At 38.0% G+C, this 13,671-nt stretch overlaps 1 protein-coding gene across 9 annotated transcripts in view; it reads left to right on the top strand.

The window, feature by feature from the left end:
* Window positions 1-13,671, top strand: part of RUNX1T1 (RUNX1 partner transcriptional co-repressor 1) — a 115,938-nt gene that overhangs the window by 36,872 nt on the left and 65,395 nt on the right. The window contains exon 1 of one of the 9 annotated variants that reach the window (XM_038162509.1): window positions 9,227-11,119. The exons of the other annotated variants lie outside the window; for them this stretch is intronic. The gene's annotated coding sequence lies outside the window, so the exon portion shown is untranslated. Of the gene's footprint in view, window positions 1-9,226; window positions 11,120-13,671 lie in introns of those variants that run through there. 9 annotated transcript variants of the gene reach the window in all.

Raw genomic sequence — 13,671 nt, 5'->3', positions numbered from 1 at the left:
CAATAAAAATGCTTCTATGCAGGGTGATTTGTCTGAGGGGTTTTATGAGATGCTTGACCACGACTGAGTAGATTGAATTTGGTGTGTTTTGTTTGTGTTTTTTTCCCCTTTGGTAAGGACTGGAGAAAGCCATGTGCCTGATAATAACAGCTTGTGTTCTGGATAAAAAAAAAAAAGACAGGGGTAGAGATCCTACAGCTGGCTGGTTCTTGTGGATTATTTGGGTAGGACAGGCAGAAGAGGCTATGCTTGATCACAGAGAGTCTGTACACCTCACAGATGGTGTTTTGAAACAGTATCTGCCAGTTTACTGCAGCCACAGTTGCATGTAGGTATTGCCAGTTGTTGGAAGAATGTTTTCCTTTTAGGATTTTTGTATACGGTCATACCCTACTGCTGGTATGTTTGCTGATCCTGTGATTGTAACAAGAAAGTGGGCTCTGTTTGCTCAAAGCACAAGGTTAAGAGGATTTATATGGTTGAAATATGGGCAAATTAATTTGCATAGATAACAACTGAGGACTATGAAAGGTCAATTTAACCCTTTAAACATCAAATTTGATTTGCATGCATTGCATTCCTGGGAATGTGGTCTTCATTAGAGATACCGTGGTAATTCATTAATTAGGAAAACTGTGCATTGTGCATAATTTTCATCCACTGATGTTTCCCTTATGTTTGTATGAAACTCATCTTCTCCTGCGGTTTACTGTTTCTGTGTTTTATCCAGATATTTAGGTGTACTAAAATGACACAATCTTATCAGTTTTGATCCTTGTGTGCATTATTTGGTGTTATGGGCAAACTGTTGGAATGCCTAGAGTGGACGTTTTTGAAAACCTATTAAGCCTTTGGCATTTAAATTACTTAATTTACCTGCTGGTTAAAATTTCATGCATCTTTAATCAAAATGGCATGTGCCACACTCAAGTATGTATACCCTTATCAATACTCGTTAAGCTTTACCATTAAATAAATCTTTTATTTGCAGCATTCTCTTAAAGCAGTAGCAAGCAAGAAGTGTGTTTTAATGTCAGCTCTGAGTGTTAGAAAACCTTGCACTTGGATACAGAGAATACACTGACAGCTGTGACTGGGAGCATGTGCCAGAATGGAGATACTTGAACAGATCTGACACTTGGCTATTTTTGACACCCATCTGCACTTTTTTACTCTCCTCTAGGATGAACTGCCTCTCAATCTGTTCACAGCATATTTTAGCCCTTTAATATTGTGGTGTTGTGTTTTTTCAAATGGGCATTATTAGCCATCTGGGGCAGATTTTGTATTTTAAAAGTAAGCACATTATGTACAGGAGATTAAAAGGATGTGTATTTTTACGTAATCTGATATTATGTCAGTGCCTTTTGTGTTTGTGTGAAGTCTTGATTTCAGAACCATCTCTTTAGTGATTCTGACATCTGAGGTCCTTCTTTTGGGGAAAGAACAGGAAGTAATAAAGATGGGTTCTGGTTTATGTGTGGTGATAACAATTACACAAACTAGAATTGCCCTTCAAAGACGAATTGCTCGTACTGTTATAATTGTGACTGGGCACTCACCTCCTTGCTCTCCTGTCAGGGCAAAGCGACAGCAGCGGGGATGGCTAATGAAGCGCTGTAAAAACCATTCAGACTTCTGTGAAGGCACTGCTGCAACTCTGAGAAAAGTCTCTAGAAAGATAATCCTGTTAACATGCAGCTTGCTGTAACCAAGTTAACCATTTTGTCATTCTGTGTAGCGAACTCTAGGAAGCGTTTATCTCTAAGTAATTGTTCCTGGGGGAACAGTGTTCAAATCTAATACCGTACACCAGTTTCTCTGATGACTGTGAATGTGGTTGTTGGTTTCTTTTTTTTTTTTTTTTTTTGGTACTGTTTATTCCAGACTTTATTTATGAAACATTACAAATCTATCAGTCATTTTATAGTACTTTCAAAGAACAGATGTTGGCCTACAAAATGCTTTATTATTGCCCATGGCAGTATTCAGCATGGTTTCCTTAAAAGGACAATCAGTGATCACAGTCATTGTAGCCCAGAAATAATGCTGCTCTTTCAGAAGATGGCCTGGTATTAGGTCAGACCACCCTTTCTTTACTTCTGCTCTCCAGATGTGGCTGCAACTATTTTTTTTTTTTAAGTTCATGTTTCAAAAAAAAAAAAAAGGGTTTGTTTTCAAAATCTGGTTTTACTTAAGATATCTCCATCCTGGAGTGCATTTCATAAATTGCCCACATATTTTTCTTAGCAGAGAACTTAACTGGCTGTAATTTTTAACACATGGCCGCATCATGTGATATTTTCAAAACATTTGCACATAGCTTTAAGAAGGTCCCGGCAGAAATGATCCATCATCTCACAGCCAGCCCATTTCTTAACAGCATATCTGCATTTTCCATTTAGCAGAGCTATATATTATTAGCTTACATTTTGGGTAGTAAAACAGTGTATTGCTGATTGTAAAACATGGACTTTATTATCTGCTGAAAATTGATTTGGCATTTATAGCCACTGTGTACTAGAGTGGCTTTCTGGTTTTAACATTAGTGCTTGCAAGTGATGATTTGTTTAAAGAACAGAAACAAAATTGCCATGGACATAACTGTTAGTGTCCTAGTAACTGAACATTTGGATTATCCACCTGTTTTTTAAATACATGCATCTAAATGGTGTTACACAGCAAAAGTGTCCTAACAGTCCATTAACCGACTTGTTCTGTTCTAAGTTGCAGTTGCTATGCTGTTATATTAGGAGGACTCTGTGTATTACAAAACAAGTTTCCTGCCAAATAGGGAAAATATGTCTGGAAATACTTAAGTCTGAGTGTTAACTTTGCATCATTACTCCAATCATCCTACATAATGACTTTATCTTCAGGATTCAGCTACGAGTGAAGAGCTCTTTCCATAAGAGGACCGTGGGACACAGGGTTCTTCAGATATGTATGACAGGGTTGGGAAGCGACATGTGACAACTTGCTTTTCACAGTATTAAAGTTTCTTCGTCTTTTATGGTAGTAATAAATTCCAAAGTCTGCATAACTATTGCTCTTATTTTCAACCCATGGGGCTGTGAACTGCCTCATGCTGCACATGCATGGAAAGTAACTAACACATCATGGAATGCAGATCATGCTGCAGGAATGAATATATATATATATATATATATATATATATATATATATATATATATGTTTCATCAGGGTCCCAAACACTCTTTTCCTGAGAAGATTGAAAGCTTTGTAGCTGAGGCCCTTAGCTACAGAAGAACAGCTGAGTTAGTTTCTCAGGACAGGTACTTCCTTGGTGTTTAGCACCAGGGTGTTAAGCACCAATCATATCTTGATTTGAAAATTTTGGACTCCACACTCACATATATAAGGCATGATCATCATAGCTTGCGAATCAATGTGATCTGTGTACATACGATTTGAAAAGACAGCTTGAATTTTGCATGAAATGAAATGATGTGATACACCAGTTTAAAAAGTCCATACAGAGAAATTGATACATGTAAGAGTAGAGGACATGATACCTGGTCCTTTTCAGGACATGCACACATACCTCTACCAGTTTTCTGGTTTGTTTGCTTCATCCTTGTTTCTTTCAAGTGTGTACATCAAGGCTAACACTACCAAAAATCAGCTGAAGCCTGGTATTTTGCTTCCAGGTCACAAAACAACTTGTGCGCTTGAAGCAGTAGCTGCCTTCCAAATCCAAAGTGCTGTGCCTCTCACTCTCCTCATTCCCGAGTGCACCACTGTTACAGCTTTAAAGTTTCCTGATCATGTCAAGCTGCATCTGTGCATGACATGGTCTCCCTCAGTATTGATAGGGTTAAGCAGTCCAGTGCTGAGATCACCCCAATATCTTTTTGGAGTTGAAGCATTTCCGTGTCTTGAGTTGTTCACACAGTTGGATCTGGTAGGTAATCTCAGAGAAAACCCAGTGCATATTTAGATTTGTTGGTCTCTTCACAAGTGTAGGCTTACTTTTTGTTCCCAGAAATGTGTGTGGTGTAAAATGGAGCGTAGAGCCAGCAATGCTAAGGCAAGTAGAGATTAAATTGGGAAAAACATAGGGCACAGCAGTGCTTGGATTTTCACTTACACACAGACACAGTCTAGCCATATTGGCCCACTTGGCAAGGCTTATTTCTTTCAATATCCTGCTATGCTAACTCCCTGTTCACGCAGTTCCTCTATGAAGCTGGTGAAGTCCTTGCCACGTTGTGCCATTCTGTCTATATTCACCGGCTCAGCTCTCCAGCAGCTCAGCCGTCTCTACACCAAGTTGCATTTTTGTGATGTACATTTGTTCTTTCTGCCTCATGTACCTGAGAGTCATCAGATTAAGAGCAGGACCAGTGCAGGAGCTGCTTTCCCCTTGCTGCTGTTAATCTTGAGCCATGTTCCCTCTTAATATGTTTCTTGTTCAGTTCTTGGGTAGGACAAGAGCATTGGAGATAACTCTTATAAACTGCTAATGGGCAGTAGCTTTCCCCACTGCTAAAGGAATATGTTTCAGACCTGAGCATGAGCAAGCAGAAGGAGGACTTGAATTTATGTGTTTTACTTCCAGAGAAAGGCTTCCGCTCCAAAATCTTGCAAAAAATTTTCAAAGTTCACTATTCCATCTTGCTTAGCTGTGTCTTATACAAACCATTTCTACTCGCCTATCTTCTGAAGGTGAGGATATGGACAGTTTTCTGGAGGAGAGAGTAATGAATGCTGTGGATTCCACGTCTCCAAGTTATTGAGGCCCTTGAAAGGCAGGAGTTTTCCTGTTGGTGAGCTGTAGGCAGTTGCTAATTAAATATAATTAACTTTATATAATCTTTTTGTCATGAGCTGTCTACAGCTGCCTAATGAGAAGGTGTAGAGAAGATGGATGAAGCCAAATTTTTCTTGAGGTGCACAGTGGTAAAGATGAGAGGTAAAAGGCACAAGTAATAGACCATGATAAAACCCAAGTAGATACCAGGAAAAAAATTCTTCACCATAATGATGGTCAGACACTAAAACTGTTTTTTCAGAGAAGTAGTGATACTTTCCTTATTGAAGATCCTGTATCGGACAAACCTGTGGCAACTTGATCTAAACTTCACATGCTTTAAGACAGAGGGGCGTAGACTGTCTTACTCTCCTAAGGTCCACTTCAGCTTGCATAATGATTCTTTGTTCTGCTGGATCTGTTGACTGTTCTGGACACCCAGTCTGAGGTGCTTCCGACCTGTGCTCTGTAGAGGAGACCAGAGCAGCCCCTGGTACTGGCTTCTGTGTTGTGTTTCAGGGGAAATTTCAGCAGTGTTGGGCTTCAAACACCTAAAGGGATTCATTGAATCTGCTCTGAAACTATTGTTTGATCTGTAGCTTTGTGAATGGACTTTGTGTGCTGGTAGAAGAACAGAATTGTCAGGCTCAATGCTGGTTGAAAGGGCTGCACCTCCTTCCTTTGGCCGCTCATGGAGCTGTGCTTCCATATACCAGAGCTGAATTTATTTCTCTGTGCTGTTTTTTTTTTTTTTTAATTATTGTTTTATTTTTATTTTTTCTCTACTAGTAATTTTTTCTTTACTGCAAGTTGTAGGCAAAGTGCAGAGAAAGAGCCTCATTGTGAGCTTTAACTGCAGAACAGCTCAAGACAACATGTTTCTGGAGACCTTGGGATTTGAGAGGAGACACTTCAGCTGAAGGTTCACAGACCTCTTAGTTTTGTCCCTGTGCTTCAGCACACCACCTGTTAGTAATGTTCCTGCAACTGATTTAAAGAAGAGACACTGAACCCATCCAAATTCTAAAAGTCTCCTTCTCAAATTCTTATGGCATGAAGCTAGAGCCTTACTTGAGCTTTTTCATGATGTTGTGTAATGAGTTGTAGATTTATTTCTGCTTCTTCTTGCTCTTGGGATCTGGTAATCTTGTGAAATTTTCATGAGGAAAAATTACCTGGTAGTACCCAGGCATCTGAATTTATTAAAATTATCCAGCCAGATATTTAGGTATTAGTGTGGATAAATATTCTGGAGCTATGCCTGCAACATAACTGTACTTTTAAACAGGCACAAAGTGTAAGTCAAAGGTGACAGGAAATCTTTCTGAAGTTCAAAAGGAAATACCATCAGCAGAGGACATAGTTATTAAGAGTACTGCTCATATGGTTCTCATTCCTTATGGACATCCCTTTAGAAGCAGAATGTAACAAGCTCTGCTATTATTTTTGCATGTTGACAATACGGAGCTGACAAAGACCAAAAGAAATGTGGAAATAGAAGAGTGAAAGAAATTGGTATTGATCACCTCCTGGAGGAGAAGCTGAGGATTAAGGAAGAAAATGTATTTTGGTAACCCTTCAAGCGTACTGCAAATTTGGGCAGATCTGCTGTAGGGTCAGGCCAATATCCATTCTTTGTTTAAAAATGGGGGTTGCTATATTGAACTGAGATTTGAGTAAGTGGCATTTGCATATGCTTAATTAACTGCAGTGAAGTTTGAAAATAATTCAAGAAGCAGGAACATGTTTTAACTTTTAAACTCCATTGCCCTTTCCAGCTTATCAATACATCTTTTCTGGGGTTTAAGGCACTACTCTGTCTTAAGTAAGTCATTTGGAAAGCATATCTAAAATTTTACTTGGTACTCTATCAGTTCTAATGTTTTACTGGAATTTTCTTTATATAATTTTAATCCTCTTCTCTTCTTAAAGCCTTTAGAGCTTTCCTGTATATGTCCAGTGCAGATTCTTGTAGTTCCCCCTTTCTCTCTTAATTATTCTAGTGATGCTGGGTTCAATGTCTTACTGTCCTCCTGTTTGAAACCACATCCTGCTAAAGGAGTAATCTCCCAGTTAGGGATACAGGGCCTTTCCCCTTCCTTCTTTCAGATCTCTCCTTAATATGTATTTTGTGAGTCATGCAAGCACACATGACTCAAATACTCTTCCTGCCACAAGATTGCAGTTTGGAAAGTGTGTGCATTCGCATCATAGGCAAATGCAGCCATAATTTGATTCTTGCTTCCAAACTGTGCATTCCAAATATATTCTGGTAGCCCCTTTAAGCCAGAGCAATAAGCATGTGTACACAGCCTTGAATTTTCACTGTAGCTGTTTTATAATCCAAATAAATGCCATCTAGTTAGACTTTCCAATATGCGACTTCCTCATATCATTCCTTGCATTTTTAAGAGCCTCTTTTTTTTTTTTAAGGGATTTTGCGCCTTGCAGAGCACCAGACACATCTTCCATAGTTAGCAAATACAAATTAACATTTATTGTTTTAATTTTATTTTTCCAGTCCATTTCACCACATAATTGTTGATTGCGTAATTATATCTGCTAGATTTGCACACACTTATTTGTATTCTCTTTAGGAGAAAGTTTGTCTAACTGGAATTTAGAAGAGGTCATTTTCTGTGACAGCGTTACTACTTTTTTTTGCCTGGAACCATACTAGATACAATATTTTGGATATTTTAGACTATAAACACTGCAGTGTACAAAAATGGTCTTTTAAAAACAGGGATATGCAATAATCTCATTATATTTTAGGAAGTATTGGGATTTCTGCCAGTTTTGGAAAGGAAATCCTGAGTGAAGCACGGGGACCTTATAACACGGTAAAGAAAGTGGAAAGATGCTTATTAAAGCAATTGTGGTTATGTTTTGTAAAAGAATGGGTGTAATTAGGTATCCATCAAGGTCAGATGGCACTGTCATTTAATAGCTTTGAAAGTCATCAGTTTTCTTCTTGGAAAATTGTTTGCAACAGAGTTTACTGCCTCTTGGGACTGGCGTTTTTAATTTTCATTTTTCCACTAACGGGAGGAGGACTACTGAGTTTCTAGAATTCAGTGGGTCCACACTGGTTGAGTTCATCCTTCCATGGCACTGTAGGATATCCTAAATATAGGGCCCTAAAAAAGAAAGAGCTTCTGTCAATTTCATCCGTATTAGATTTTACACTGAGCACAGCATTTGACTGCATTGCATCTTCAGAAATAAAAGCAAAGTCCTTTGCAATTTTTAAAGGGGATCTGCGCAGTAAGGAGTGTATATCTTTCTTTTCTGAATTCTTATTAGCCAATGTGAACACTTCATTGTCCTCTTGAAAATGCAGAAGTGAGACAGTGGCTTCTTTGAGAATACTATGTGTGTTTCTCATGTTAAATTTTTGAAGTATTTTGAAGAATGCTTCTTTTGTTTTGTTAATTTACTTGCATCTCTCTTTACATTATTCTCTGGTTGTAAAAGCAAACATGTATTTGGGTTTTCTACATTTATTAAGTGAGTCTGCTGCACAAGAGATGAATTTGCATGAAACTTTGATTGAGAGATTGGTATGAAAGCAGAGTCTACAGAGCATGTATAGCAAGTTCTCTGCCAGGAAAGCCAGTGTTGCAGCCTTTCTTTGCCCTCTTCAGACTCCTCTACAGAGACAGAGCCACATTTTGGGTTTGATTTGCATGGTTGCTTGCCAGCTCAGCAGCTAGTTTTCTTCCTGTGACATGTCAATCGGTAGAGTAGTAATTTCCAATTCCTTTCGCTTTGAGCAAGGCAAGTAATGGTATTTAATCTTCAGATACCAGCAGAAACAGAATCCTTTCATTTATGCTGCCTTAAAGGTTTTGCTTCAAACTGCTTCTGAGTCTGTAAAAGCTCCAAAGGTAAAAATACTACCTAAATTTAAGGTATCGACCTGCATCTCTCTGTAGAGCCACCGGAGAAATTATTTACTCTTTCCTTAGTTAACGTCTATATTCTCTCAGGAAGAGCTTTGTGGAAGCTGTTGAGTAACTTGCATTTTCATGAAGGAATACAGAAAATCATCACGCCTTGATTTCATCCTGACAGCAGCAGATATGTTCTGGGGCATTGGTTCAAGACAGTCTTGAAATAATGAGTGTCCATTGCTTAATCACCAGGAATGCTTAATAGCTTTGTCACAAGTGTTTTTCTTTTTGGAGGCTGTAAGTGTTTTCGCTGTCTTGCCACACTAGATATAGAATAGATGCCTTGATGAATTACCCAATGGGGATTCTGGTGCAGAAATTGATGCTTACTGAATCAGACTCAAAAGGGTTTCTTTGTATTCTTTTTTCATTTGTTTTAGGGGGTTTTGGTATTTTTTTTGTTTGTTTGTTTTGTTTTGTTTGGGTTTTTTTTTTTTTGGTTTTTTGGTTTTTTTTTGGTGGGGGGCATTGTTTCTTTTGTTTTGGTTGGGGTTTGTTTTGTTGAGGTTTTTTGTTTGTTTGTTTGGTCTCCTTTAGTCATTACAGTAAAGCTGCTGGGTTTTAAGTATGTCTCCTTACAGGTGTGGGTATGTGCACATTGTTGCATGCAATCGCTAGCTTTTGGCAGGCTTTTCAACACAAAATACTATGATGATGCAGATGTTCTGATATTATTCTTGAAAACAGCTGATGGTGGATCTGATGCTGAAAGCTGATCAGCAGCTAGCATACATCATCATCTTCTGATCCAAACTGGTTCCTCTGGGAGTCAGCTCTACTGTTTCAGTGTGTTGTAATTAAATTGAGTGCTGTTAAGGTGTCAGAAATTACTTTATAACACAAGATAATGGACTTAAATAGACTTACTTGCACATTGCAAATCATAGTTTAGTTAATTACCCTTAAAGGCTATATATTCAAAAACAAAACAAGTCCCCCAATATTCAGTAGGAAAAGAAAGAAGAAAAAATGGGTCTGATTTCTGACTCAATCCTTAAGATATCTTTGCATTAAAGCCGTTCTGGGCTTAATAGATGCTAGAATAATACCTGTTATTTCTGAATAACATTCATAACATGCTTTGTTTGAATGAAAAAGGTAATTTTTTTTTTTGTTTTAGGATTGGATATGTGGTCAGAAGTCCCTGTCAACCAGACCTTTAATAGTTAGGAAAAATACTTCTAATACATGCAACAGATAACTTCTGTATGTAGGTCTTAAAAGGTTTTGAGCAATGTTAATCCCCAGAAAAGTTCATGTGAGTTGTGAATGCTCAACATCTTGTAGAATTAGACTGTATTTATGAGAAGGCTAATGTTGTTAGGAAAATAATAAATTTACGTGTATAGTGAGGGCTGTTGCAAATCAGCAGGTGGTTTCTAAAATATCAGAAAATGGCAAAATGTTTACTGATGTGATTTCTCTCTGAAAAACAAACCTGTTTAAAAATACTTGAACATTCAAACTTCAAATACTTAAAGCTGATTTGCTTTTCTTCAGCCATCTCTGGTCTTTCTTACTTGTGTTTTGAATTCACAGGCTCTTAATTTTTAGTCTTGAGGATCTTATTTTGCATTCTGAATAGCACAGTAACAGGAAAAGAAAAAGAAAATAATAAGAAAACCATATATTTCAATAGGAAGTTTATTTCTATGAATAGATAAGAGAAGGTGATACCAGAAAATATGTGCTTTCATTTTGTATACCTATGCACATACTTTCATATGGAATACTAGATCACATTTCTCTTTAGTAATATAAAACCTGCTTGAGACAGAATTAATAAATGATGCAAAGCAGTATTAAAATTCTCCCATGTCTTTAAATCAGACATACAGCTTTAAGCAATTTGTTAGTCACAAAAGCCAAGGAATGTCATTAGAATAATATATTTTTTTAAAAATCAAAATCCTGTAAGCTAATTTGCCTGTGTGCCATTTTCTTACTCTGATTTAAAATTAAAGCCTGCCCCTACCTTATAAATGGCTGTTGAACTGTGTACATCTTCTGTGAAAAGGTTTCCAGTGTGGTGAATAAAGGAATTCAGTTCAAAGATCTTTAATCCAGTTTCCTCTGTTTTATTTGATTACTTGGAAAACCTTTCCCTTTGCTGCTGTTCCCCAATTCTTCATTCACCAATAGTACTGAGGGGAAAATTTGTGCTGTGCCGTTTATACATAATTTAAAACTATTGTGCTAGCTTTAAACCCAAAGTCTTTCTCATCTATCATTTATCTCATGATGTTATCTTTTGTACTCGGTACCCTTCAGTAAGCACAGCCTGACACATCTTGTGGCCTTTACCTTCTGCGATAAAAAAGATTGAAAAGATGCTTGGCACCACCTGGTGAAGATGAGGCAACCCTGGAGAACTGTGCTTCGGGAGCAGGTGACTGATGCTACGAAATGTGCCAGTCTGGGGACACAGCTGAGGGGTTGTAGTAGGGAAGGGGGAGGGGAGGGAAAGAAAAAAAAGAGCAGGAACATTAATACATCTTCCTGAGGTTTGATGGGACATACACTGCCTACTGTTCCATCTGGTGCTTATGATAGCATGGCATATTAGCATGCTGCAAGTTCATAATGTATTCAGGGCGAGAAAACACCACTTGCATACCAATTGAGGCGTCCTCTTTCTCAGAGCTGCTTTTGAATTTCAATGATGTTTATGCCTCCTAAGCCATGACTGAACGGAGCATTTCCGCTTGTGGAGAAATAACAGCAGTGAGGGATTCTGGCTCATGTGGCTTTTCTTTCCTCCTTCTTTATATTTCTCTCTCGCCATTTTTTTTTTTTTTTTTTTTTTTTTTTTTTTAGTTCTTCCTGCTCTCTCCTTCCAATTTGTTTTGTTTGGGGAAGCCTGCAGACGGCTTGAGGTTTTTGCACTAGCTAATTACAGAGCTTCTGTTAATATTACATTGACTTCTTTTTAGGGTTGTAGTCTATTGTCTTTTTGCTGATCTCAAAATGCTAAAATGTCTTTTTATAACATTTTGATGAAATTACTCTAAAAGCAGTGTCATGAAGCATTTAGAAAATAGCACATTGCAATTCTGCTTTATATTCAGATTTCCTGTATTACTAAATCAAAGAACAAACAATACCTAAATTCCACATTTCATGGTAAATTATTTGTGCCTCATGTCTTCAAAGACTTGATTTTCACTTCAAGTGTGCTACATAATAGGATAAGTATCTGAAGTTGAGCAGGTATGTAAGCCTTTGTAGGAGTGAGGTCTTTTTATCGATTCCTTGCAGGAAATGTACTGATATGTTCGTTTTATTTCTCCTTACCTTGTCCTCTTTGAAACTCTGCTGAGATTGACACTTGACTGGAGACAATCTCAAAACTCCACCATCGACACTCTTGACTGCACATTTTGTTTCTGAACTTGTCAAAGATTGTGATCTCTTTATGGCTCAGTGCTGTGAATAGCGCTGCAGCCCTCCTTCCAGTGGGTTTTCAAAGTGTGAAGTTTACACACAGGGTAGCATATTTGATGTGGGATTTTCAAGTGTCTGGAGTAATACATGAGTGTGAGTCTTATTGGCTTTGTTGATGACTGAGTTTCTAAAGTGCTTCATGTGTTTTGAAAGTCCTACCCCAAAAAGGAGACTAAACTTGCTGCTTGTCGTAGTTTAACCCCAGCTGGCAACCAAGTCCCACAGAGCTGCCTGCTTACTCCCCACCAACAGGACAAGGGGAAGAGAATTGAAAGGGTAAAAGTGAGAATAGTTGTGGGTTGAGATAAGAACAGTTTAATAATTGAAATAAAATAGTAATAATAATTGTAATAATAGTAATAGTGATAAATGTAATAAAAAGGTAAAATAGCAAATAAAGAGAAAAACCCAAGAAAGTCAACTGATAAAATTGCTCACCACCAACTGACTGATGCCCAGCCAGTCCCCAAGAGGCAGCCTCCAAGCCAAACTTCCTCCCAGTTTTATTGCTAAGCATGACATCACATGGTGTGGGATGTCTCTTGAGTTAGCTGGGGTCAGCTGTCCCAGCTGTGTCCCCTTCCCAACTCCTTGTGCACCCCCAGACTGCTCGCTGCTGGGAGGGGTGAGAAGCAGAAAAGCCCTGACTCTATGTAAGCCCCACTCAGCCACAGCTAAAACATTCCTGTGTTACCACCACTGTTTCCAGCACAAATCCAAAACACAGCCCTACATTAGCTGCTAAGAAGAAAATTAGCTCTACCCCAGCACAATGCTTGAAGAGAGAAGGAATATTAAAAAAGCATCTCTAGTATAAACCCACTTATTTAATGCATTTTGTATCTAGTCCTCTACCTGCACAGCTGGACTCTTGCTTCTGCTGACTGTGGTTTGAGGCTTTAGCTTAATCTTTAATGCATATGACTGTCATGCTAATATAACTTTAATAAAAATGTACTAGGTAGCACTTTGAACTCCTTCGCTCTAATTTAGTATTAATCCATTTGACTACTAGAAAAGAAAAGATCTTGCTTTAGTTCTGATCCATTCTTTCAAATATATACAGCCATGACTTTAATAAATATATATTTTTAGACATTCATTTTACTACTCTTGCATAGATAAGAAACAAAAAATGCATACTCATTGTGGCAAAGAATAAATTGACTCCCTTTGCTTTACTACCTGAATATCTGTTGTCTGATGACATAAGAACATTCCTTATTTACTGATAGTGCATTTAGACCTACACGTTGAAGCCTTAGCTTAAATGTAATTTTTTTCCCCTTAATATATTCAGGAAGACTAATGTTACTGAATAGGAATGTGGAGGAGATAGTGTGGGTTATTCAAGCAAGTTTAGTCAGCGCTTACAAGATTCTTGAAATGTTTCTTGATGTCCTACAGAACTGTTGACATCTGCATGGCTTGTGAGAAGAGCCACATTTATTGCAGCTGTATGCTAGCTAGAATGCAAAAGAAAAGGGGGGGGATCAG

This window comes from Motacilla alba, chromosome 2 (assembly GCF_015832195.1).
Source record: "Motacilla alba alba isolate MOTALB_02 chromosome 2, Motacilla_alba_V1.0_pri, whole genome shotgun sequence".
Taxonomy (NCBI): domain Eukaryota; kingdom Metazoa; phylum Chordata; class Aves; order Passeriformes; family Motacillidae; genus Motacilla; species Motacilla alba.
This window is presented reverse-complemented; position numbering and strand designations above follow the sequence as displayed.